Source organism: Microchirus variegatus (genome assembly GCF_963457635.1).
Source record: "Microchirus variegatus genome assembly, chromosome: 12".
NCBI classification, from domain to species: domain Eukaryota; kingdom Metazoa; phylum Chordata; class Actinopteri; order Pleuronectiformes; family Soleidae; genus Microchirus; species Microchirus variegatus.
In genome coordinates, this window is record NC_139813.1 from 6,783,920 (window position 1) to 6,794,670 (window position 10,751).

Consider the following 10,751-nt stretch of genomic DNA (forward strand, 5'->3'; position numbering starts at 1 on the left):
TTAGCAGAGAAACTATCGTCTGCTCCCACACAGTTAAACCTCGCCTTTCCCTCAGTTAACCATTACTTCCTGTCTCGTTACTTCCTGTCTCATCATTTTTGGACCGAGTTGGATTAAAGTTGTCATCGTGGCATTAGAATGTGCAAGAATTGCTCATTTCCAATTATTGAAAATTGGTTTGCACCAGGCATTGGAGTCTGCACGTTCTCCTCGTTCCTGTGTGTGTGTGTGCGCGCGTGGATTTTTCTCCGGGTTCTCCGGCTTCCTCCCACAGACCCAAAAACATGCAATCTGGGGATTAGGTAAATTGGACACTTTAAATTGGACCATAGGTGTGAGTGTGAGTGGGTGATTGCTTGTCATGTCAGCTGAGAGTTGGCACAGCAGCCCGCGAGAGCGTCTTGCGGAGGATAAAGGGGTAGAAGATGGATGGATGGTTGAACCATAAGTAAATTAAAGGGATCATCACAGTCAATAGTTTTTATTCTCTGTGCCAAATGTTATAGTTGACACATTTCAGTTTTGACCAACGTGGTCCAGCTTGTAACGTATCACAGGCCAACATAGTTTCCTTATGTATGTTGGAAACTAAGGGGTGAGCGCAGGAGGAGTTGTCAGGTGAAGTAAACATCAGAAATGCTTTACCACAAGCTACAACTAGGAACTACGCTAACTTTAGAAATGCAGGTCGTCTTACTAGATGGAATTCCTTGGGAATCCACATTATTGGAACCCTTCTGCATCGTCAGCAGGGATCTCAGGGTCTCAGGTGATTCGCCCCTTAACCTGAACACCTCGCCTGAGTGGGGCAGCGAAGACTGACTAGCCTTCACCTGCAGAAGGGTTCCAACTGTGGGCTCTCTTTAGCCACAGCCATCTTGAGCTGGATTCGGCTGCTGCGGCTATGTCCCTGGTGGCTATCTTCAGCTGTTTGGGTTGCAGCCCCACCCTCTGCAAGAAGTAGCCCACTGATTTTGCGGGGAACCCGCGGCAGCCGACTTCAATGGGATAGCTGATTGCATGCCACCCCTTTAGCACGGCTTCGTCAATTAAGTCCTGGTATTTGGCTTTCTTCAGTTGGTGGGATATGGCCAGCCTTTCTTCCCATGGTACCGTGAGCTCAGCAACTATGATTGTTTTTTTGCTCCTAGATAGCAAGACCATATCTGGTCGAAGGGAGGTCACTGCCACGTCCTGTGGGAAGACGAGTTTCCTCTTCAGGTCCACACTCAACTCCCAGTCTGAGGCTCCTTCCAGGGTGAAGGGTCGGATTGTGGCCATGGAGCTGGTCTTGACTCCTTGGGTCTTGACTCCTTGGGTCTTGACTCCTTCCCTCACAAAGTTTATGGCTTTGGAAGGTTGGGCTTGCATGTTGCTGCATGTTGCATGATGTGGTTCAGTGTGCATAAAGCTGCACCACACTGCTTGTAAGATGGATCTTCATCTTTGCCCCATATCTTCAGGTTTCTTGGGGTTGGCAGCAGGTCAGTCACTGAGCGCAAGAGAAAGCTTAACTTCCCTTGGTCAGTCTGCCATAACTCCTTCCAAGACAGCGGTCGCTCCTGTGCCTGGTCCCATTGCGTCCATCGGCCCTGGGAGGCAAGTCCGATGGCTTTCACCTGGCGCTCCTCCTCTACTGCCTCCCGGACTCTCTGCACCACGAGACCTCTTCTGACTCTGGCGTCTGCCCTGCTCCACCTCTTCTCGCTGTAGTGACCCAGGCCCAGTCGTCCCTTACATACCACGCCCATGATTTCCTGGTGCTTCCAATGAGATTCCGCTTCCCTTACGGCTTGTTGGGGCTTCCACTTTCTGCCGCATTTGATGGTCTCGCTTGCATGTCTTACTTTCACATCCTTAGACGAAAGGAGTGTACTAACTGCCCTTGCCTTGGTGGCTTTAAACTCCTCCACTACTGATGAAACTGGCAGAGGAAGCTTGGAGGTCTTACTGTACAGGTTGATTGTACTGAAGGATGGAGGGACTCCAAGCCATTTCCGCAAGAACTTACTACACAGTTTTTCCATTCCTTCTACTTGGGACATAGGAAATTCATAGAGTAGGAAGGGCCATTGCAGCCGGGGAATGATGCCATACTGGAAGCACCAGACTTTAAACCTCCCGAGCAGTTGGCTGTGTTCGACTGCCCTGAGCCAGGTGTTCCGCTGAGCCTTGGTGCTAGCGAGATTGTCGCTGTCGTTTAGGGAGCTGTCGTACTGCTTTCCAAGGCATCGGATCCTTTGATCTTGGATTGTGGGGATCTCTACGCCTTGGATGCTGAAGGTGTTGCCCGTTAGTTTCCCCCTCAAGATACAGAGGCTCCTTGACTTTTCCGATTTAAACTGCAAGCGTGACCATGTCGCCATCTTTTCCAGTGCACTCAGGATCCACTGTGTGCCCTGGATAGATGGAGTCATTACAGTCACATCGTCCCTACTGGTGGCCTGGGGGTCTTGCCCTCTTTCGCGCCAAAGGTGTCATAGCATGCCTGATACACAAGACTGACCATAGTCTTAATCTTCTTAGCTGCATCTCCTTTCAGGGTGTCTTCCAGGATGGTATTTAGGTCGTTGTCCAGTTGCGCCCATCTGCGGTCTGCTGCTGGTGGTAAGTTCAAGCGTGGTTTCCTCGCAAAGTCTCTTGGACTCCTTGACTTTTCCGATTTAAACTGCAAGCGTGACCATGTCGCCATCTTTTCCAGTGCACTCAGGATCCACTGTGTGCCCTGGATAGATGGAGTCATTACAGTCACATCGTCCATAAAAGCTCGACAGGCAGGGTGTCTTGTGCCGTCGTCTGCTTTCGGACCTCTGCACTGCATCGCTCCTGCTGTTAACAACAGATTCATGGCTGCTATGAACAGGGCCACAGAAATTGTGCATCCTGCCATGATACCCTTCTCAAGCCTTTGCCATTTGGTGGTGACGCTTCCCACGGTGAACCTCATCCGCAACGCATCCATATGTGCCATCACAAGCTCAACTACCTGTGATGGAACTTGGTAGTGATCCAATGCCTTTCGGATCAGCTGGTGAGGGACGCTTGGATAGGCTTTGGCGAGATCCAACCAAATGACAGAGAGTGTATCGCTTTTTCTCTTGGCTTCCTTGATGAGCTGGCTAATCACCGCTGTATGCTCCAGGCAGCCAGAATATCCTGGCACTCCACCTTTTTGGACACTAGGATCGATGAACTCGTTGGCAAGAAGGTATGTTGTTAACCTTTTGGCAATGATTGACCAGAAAATTTTCCCCTCTACATCCAGAAGGGAAATCTCCCGGAACTGGTCGAGTCTTGTAGAATTGAGCTCCTTTGGCACAAAGCAGCCCTCTGCAAGAGTCCAGAGCCCGGGTTCCAGCTTCTTCTTCCAAAGTATCCGTAAGAGCTTTGAGAGCCTCTTCAGTAGAAGTGGGCAGCATTTGTAGATTTTATAGGTGGTACCTGATGGTCCTGGGGCTGATGCTGTCCGTGCTTTTAACACCACTGTCCTCACTTCCTCTATGGTGAAGTCTGCCATGTTGAAAGGGGTGTGTGGTGTAAGAATCGGCAGTTGGAAAGGGCATTCACCCAGGGGAATGCCCCTGGAGGAATCTCCATGGGCAACAGTCACGCTGTTCTCCATTTCCTCCTTTGTACAAGACAGGGTCCCTCCCTTGGGCTTTCCTAGTAGGTCTGCTGTGAACTGGAAAGGATTATTGAAAAAGGCTTTCCTCTTACGGCACTTCTCCTTCTGCTTCTCCCGTGCCGTCTCAGCTCTCCGTAGCTGGATTAGTCTTTTCCGAATGCATGTGCTTATTTCTTCCAGGGCCTCTCTTTCCTCGTTGTTTGCTTCCCGCCACCTTTTCTTAAGTGTGTTTAGTTCTCCACGCAACTCCTTGATCTGTCGCTGTCTCCTGCTTGGCCCTACTGGTGGCCTGGGGGTCTTGCCCTCTTTCGCGCCAAAGGTGTCATAGCATGCCTGATACACAAGACTGACCATAGTCTTAATCTTCTTAGCTGCATCTCCTTTCAGGGTGTCTTCCAGGATGGTATTTAGGTCGTTGTCCAGTTGCGCCCATCTGCGGTCTGCTGCTGGTGGTAAGTTCAAGCGTGGTTTCCTCGCAAAGTCTCTTGGACTTTCCGGGTCACAGACTCTTCCTGTGCTTTGAGTAGGCTGAGCAGAGAGGTCTGGGGCACTGTGGTTTGCCTCCTGGCCCTGGTCCTCCTCTACCGACTGACGAACACCCCCAACAAACTCAGAGAGGTTACTCTGTGTAAGCTTGGGTGCTCCGCGTTGCTGGCACTGCTCTTTGCACTTGGATTTGCCTTGGTGGATTTTAACGCCACGCTCGTTCTTGAAAAGTCCACCGCAGATGTTGCATCTTCTTTTGGCTTCTGCCTTCTGTCTTTCCGCATCCATTCTCGTAGTCCTTTTTCCATTGTCCGGGTCTGTAACCATTGATCCGTCCGATGGCAGATTATCCTCCCCCCCTCCTCGGTCCACCTGGGGGTATTCTCTTTGTTTGAAACTCGTAGCTTTTGTGCAGTGTTTCGGGGTGCTAGCCCTGACACTATTGCATGCCGTCTTTCCGAGCTGTCGTCCGCTCTTTCTCGGATGTCCGTGGGTCTTCCCCCACCGCCAATGGGCCTCTCCCCATGGTCTCGACAGTAAGGTGAAGTAAACATCAGAAATGCTTTACCACAAGCTACAACTAGGAACTACGCTAACTTTAGAAATGCAGGTCGTCTTACTAGATGGAATTCCTTGGGAATCCACATTATTGGAACCCTTCTGCATCGTCAGCAGGGATCTCAGGGTCTCAGGTGTTTCGCCCCTTAACCTGAACACCTCGCCTGAGTGGGGCAGCGAAGACTGACTAGCCTTCACCTGCAGAAGGGTTCCAACTGTGGGCTCTCTTTAGCCACAGCCATCTTGAGCTGGATTCGGCTGCTGCGGCTATGTCCCTGGTGGCTATCTTCAGCTGTTTGGGTTGCAGCCCCACCCTCTGCAAGAAGTAGCCCACTGATTTTGCGGGGAACCCGCGGCAGCCGACTTCAATGGGATAGCTGATTGCATGCCACCCCTTTAGCACGGCTTCGTCAATTAAGTCCTGGTATTTGGCTTTCTTCAGTTGGTGGGATATGGCCAGCCTTTCTTCCCATGGTACCGTGAGCTCAGCAACTATGATTGTTTTTTTGCTCCTAGATAGCAAGACCATATCTGGTCGAAGGGAGGTCACTGCCACGTCCTGTGGGAAGACGAGTTTCCTCTTCAGGTCCACACTCAACTCCCAGTCTGAGGCTCCTTCCAGGGTGAAGGGTCGGATTGTGGCCATGGAGCTGGTCTTGACTCCTTGGGTCTTGACTCCTTCCCTCACAAAGTTTATGGCTTTGGAAGGTTGGGCTTGCATGTTGCTGTTGGCCTTAACTCACTGCTGTTCCACCCATTTAGCGATTTCTGTAAGGACCTTGTCATGCCTCCATCTATACCGCCCTTCTGCCAATGCCTTTGGACAGCCAGTCAGGATGTGGTTCAGTGTGCATAAAGCTGCACCACACTGCTTGCAAGATGGATCTTCATCTTTGCCCCATATCTTCAGGTTTCTTGGGGTTGGCAGCAGGTCAGTCACTGAGCGCAAGAGAAAGCTTAACTTCCCTTGGTCAGTCTGCCATAACTCCTTCCAAGACAGCGGTCGCTCCTGTGCCTGGTCCCATTGCGTCCATCGGCCCTGGGAGGCAAATCCGATGGCTTTCACCTGGCGCTCCTCCTCTACTGCCTCCCGGACTCTCTGCACCACGAGACCTCTTCTGACTCTGGCGTCTGCCCTGCTCCACCTCTTCTCGCTGTAGTGACCCAGGCCCAGTCGTCCCATACATACCACGCCCATGATTTCCTGGTGCTTCCAATGAGATTCCGCTTCCCTTACGGCTTGTTGGGGCTTCCACTTTCTGCCGCATTTGATGGTCTCGCTTGCATGTCTTACTTTCACATCCTTAGACGAAAGGAGTGTACTAACTGCCCTTGCCTTGGTGGCTTTAAACTCCTCCACTACTGATGAAACTGGCAGAGGAAGCTTGGAGGTCTTACTGTACAGGTTGATTGTACTGAAGGATGGAGGGACTCCAAGCCATTTCCCGCAAGAACTTACTACACAGTTTTTCCATTCCTTCTACTTGGGACATAGGAAATTCATAGAGTAGGAAGGGCCATTGCAGCCGGGGAATGATGCCATACTGGAAGCACCAGACTTTAAACCTCCCGAGCAGTTGGCTGTGTTCGACTGCCCTGAGCCAGGTGTTCAGCTGAGCCTTGGTGTTAGCGAGATTGTCGCTGTCGTTTAGGGAGCTGTCGTACTGCTTTCCAAGGCATCGGATCCTTTCCTTTCGGATCAATTTGTCAAAAATCTGCAGTCTCACCATTAGAAAATTCTTTTTCAGTAGTTTTTTTTTTTTTTTATGATGCATACTATGAACTGCGTTTACTGGATAAGCCATTGGGTCGTTGATCTCCTAAAATCTAACTTCCAGATTCATCCACACACCAGACACTAAGATGATAAGAAGCTTCCCGTTCTTGTCAAGCAGACTCTGGATGAAGCTGATGGTAGGTCCAGGATCCTTCACATAGTACAGCATCTGTTGATTTCACCACAGATAATGAGCCGGCGACGAGATTCACACAGTAACGTCATTATAATGCCATGCTAGACAGATGTTTTAATGGGAGTAATTGCTGTGGAGAACCAGCAAATGAATAATATGACCCAGATGTGTCAAAAAAAAGAAAGAAAATACAGAACCAGTGAAATCGGGAGACACCGACCTGTATCATGTGGATGAAGTCGGCTCTCTTTGTCGACTTTTTCACTTTCCAGTGCTCCTCGAACTCAGTGGCAGTCATCTTGTTCCAGGTAAATTTAACGTAATCTAATTCTGGTTTCTGTGAGACTGTAACTGCAAGAAAGGCTGTAGCTGTGAGTGTTTCATACAAACAAACAAAAAACAGCATTCAAATGTTTATTTCATGTTGTTTTGAAGTTAAGTGAAACATAACGATCATTATGTAGAACTCAGTGAACGGCAGCGCTGAAATAAAGAAGAAGAAGTAAACGAAAACGAGATCTGAAGTATTCGTTTCGGGCCACAATTATCACCAGTGACACATTCTGTCGGAGAGAAATTGCTTCATTTGCACCTCAGTCAACAAACCAGACAAGTGAATTGAGTTGCATCACACCTCATTAAAAGGCATATGGCTGCAATACAAGAGAATATGTTATATTGTCTTTTATTAAACTTACTAATTTAAATAGAGATAAAATATGAACAGTGACAGTAATAACTGTGAATCTCTTCAAAAGTTGATTTTTCTTCTTCTGTGTGTGTATGACTGTGGATCTGCTGCAGATCAACTGCAGGCTTTCAAAGCCAGGGACACTTTTAGAAAGGATGAATATTTGCTGTCAAAACTCCTCCTCCCTATGCACAAATAAGAGCATTACTTATGCATTAGCGCGAAAGCCGTGGGCTGCTTTTAAAAAAAACAAATAAAGCACACAGAAAGGTGGCTACCAAATTAAAAACTGTTTTTTTTTGCGGTGAGCTTTGTGAATATACATTTGGGGTTTGTGTGCAGCTGATAAAGGCCACACCTCTGTAGTTGTGCAGCTGCTGGCTGCTCGGCTCCACCACTTCGTTATCCACAGTCACTGCCGGGTGCTTCAGCCGCAGCATAGAGAGCATCTGAAGGTCAATGGTGCCTGCAAAAACACAAGTATTGTGCACATTTTAGCCCGAAATCCTACAGAGCCCCGAAAGTGACATGAGAAAAAAAAAAAAAAATGACGAAAAAAATAAAAATATTGAAATCTCGAGTTTCAAAGTCGAGATCTTGAGTTTCTAAAAATATGAAAAAAATAAATAATGTATTGAATTTTTTTCTTGGAAAGTCGAGATCTCGGGTTTGTCCCAAAAAAAAAAAATTGGAATTTTTTTTTTTCATCATTTTTTGGAAACTCAAGATCTTGACTTTGAAACTCAAGATTACAAAAAATCCAGCCAAAAATTAATTAAAAAAAAAAGTCAATAGTAAATAGCACTTGGGCAGACTTGCATATTTAATTACACTGCAATACCAGAGAGCATCTGAAGGTCAATGGTGCCTGCAAAAACACAAGTATTGTGCACATTTTAGCCCGAAATCCTACAGAGCCCCGAAAGTGACATGAGAAAAAAAAAAAAAATGACGAAAAAAAATAAAAATATTGAAATCTCGAGTTTCAAAGTCGAGATCTTGAGTTTCCAAAAAATATGAAAAAAATAAATAATGTATTGAATTTTTTTCTTGGAAAGTCGAGATCTCGGGTTCCCCCCCCCCCCCAAAAAAAATTGGAATTTTTTTTTTTCATCATTTTTTGGAAACTCGAGATCTTGACTTTGAAACTCAAGATTACAAAAAATCCAGCCAAAAATTAATTTAAAAAAAAAAGTCAATAGTAAATAGCACTTGGGCAGACTTGCAAATTTAATTACACTGCAATACCAAGGGAGCAAGTTATCACTCAGATATTAGCATTAATATCCTTAGCCATAGGCCTCACTGACAAGTTGCAAAAGTACCAAAGAGTCAATTTTGCGCCAAGAAGCTGATGTGGCCAGATGTTAACTCTTTCTGATTAGAATGAACGATGCCTTACAGGGGAGTTTGTAGTAATTCAAATAGATTTTACAGTCCATTAGAGAATCTGTATAACATCATTCCATTATGACCCAGACGTGACAGCTCAGGTAAATTAAATTGGATTTGACACACGGGAGGAGTAAAAAGCAACTCCGCGGGGAAAGAATCGAGTTTAAATTAACCTCGCTGTATCATGAGCGCTGGAAACAACGGCGCAGTAAAACTTCAGACTGGTGAGGTCGCTTCGTCTGCTGCCGAGGTTAAAGATTAATGTCGCGGCCGGACAGATGCATGCAAACCCTTGACAGTGATAATAAGGGCAAAGGTTTTTTTTTTTTTACTGCTGGGGGCCATAAATGACAGTAGTGCTGCTGCTATAGAAGCAGTTACAGCAGGCGGATTCAACAACACGGCCTCCTCCACCTCACCTTAGCTGTCGAGCGCAGAGGACGACGCAGCTATTTACTGTGTCACATAAGCTGAGCAGTGAAAGCGTCCTCTTACCGGCTCCACTTCCTACTCCGATGACATTTAGATGGGACTTTCCGTCTCCGATACTGAAGAGAGAGCACAGAAGGAAGAAGAAGAAGAAGAAAAAAAGGATCACTTTAAGTTGGACAGAAGAGTCAAGTCATGAATTTCACATCTTGCAAATATGGGTCACGTTTTTTTTTTTTAGGGAGGGCTTGTAACTGTCAGTTCTGCCTGACACTCGGGTTTGTGAGATGTCCCGATCTGGCGTCTGAAGCGTTTCCCAAATATCGACACTTTGATTGTTGCCACAGCATGTTCTGTCACGTACTGTGTGATTTTTTATAGCACTTTTACACGTTTTTTTTTTTTTTAATTCAGTGCGTCGTATCTCTGTAGACTTCTCTTCGTGCTTTGAAGACAGTCACCCAGAACAAAGGGTTTGGTTTGGTTCTCTCTGCAGCATGACGTAATGATGATAAAAAAGTCACTTACAGCCATTTACAGTCAATGAGTCACAGCAGATGCTGTAAAATTGGGTTAAGTGCTAGAATTACTAAAACCACTGACTGTCGTCTGCAGTAATTGGATTAATATATTATCATTACTGTTATATACATTGATCGGCAAAAAAATTCCAGAGGCTGCACATGTCCTCTGTTTTAATTATGGTTTTGCACAATTCCTGATGCTGCACTCTCATGTCCACATTTTCAGGATCCTAGTTCCTACCCATTTTAAAAATGCCATACTTTTCCAGACTCAAATTTCCAAGACTTCTCTGAGGATTTTATTAAACATGTAAATACCAGTTGTTTTTTGCTTATTATGTAAATAAATGTTTTTTTTTTTAATCCTTCACTCATTCTTCATGAAGCCAGCCCTCGGAATACCACCGACAACAGGTGGCTGACTCGACGACACGTATGGAAAATAATAAATAAATGAGAATCGCAGTCAGTAACAGTAACCATGGTAACTCGACATCATTCTACAGTCAGCTTGATTAGTTTCATATCATCTACAGGTAGTCTATGTTGCGTCTGTAACTTGTTTTGATTTGTATATATTCATATATTTAATTTTAGAGAGTGAGATAATTTTTCCATACTTTTTCCCTTTTTCCACACTTGTCCAGAACTGGAAATGACCCAAATTAAATTCCATACTTTTCCATGCTGCGTAGGAACCCTGATTGCAACCTAATGTTACCAATGGTAATATACGCAAATGGGGCAGCACTAATTGTACTACTTGTGTTTCCAGCTGCTGGAAGCGAGGAGGGCTGTTTTAACCAAGGATGAGATGGACTTCTGCAGGGGCATCACAATTGACCTGATGTCTGATGAGGAGGATGGAGGACAAACTGTGTTTTGTAATTGTGGGCTTTAAATTAAAATTTAAATTTAAAATAAAATGTGATTTGATTTGATGGCTCAGCAGATGGAGAAGCTGGGTGGATATTCAGCCTCCATCCTTCAACAAGAGAGGCTGCAGAGGAACAACCCACCACAGAAGGCTGCATAATGGGGCACTCTCTTCAAGACCTGCTCCAACTTCTGACCCTGAAGCAGCCAAGAGAGATTTTTCATAAAGCATGTTTGTTATTTGTTTTTTGTTT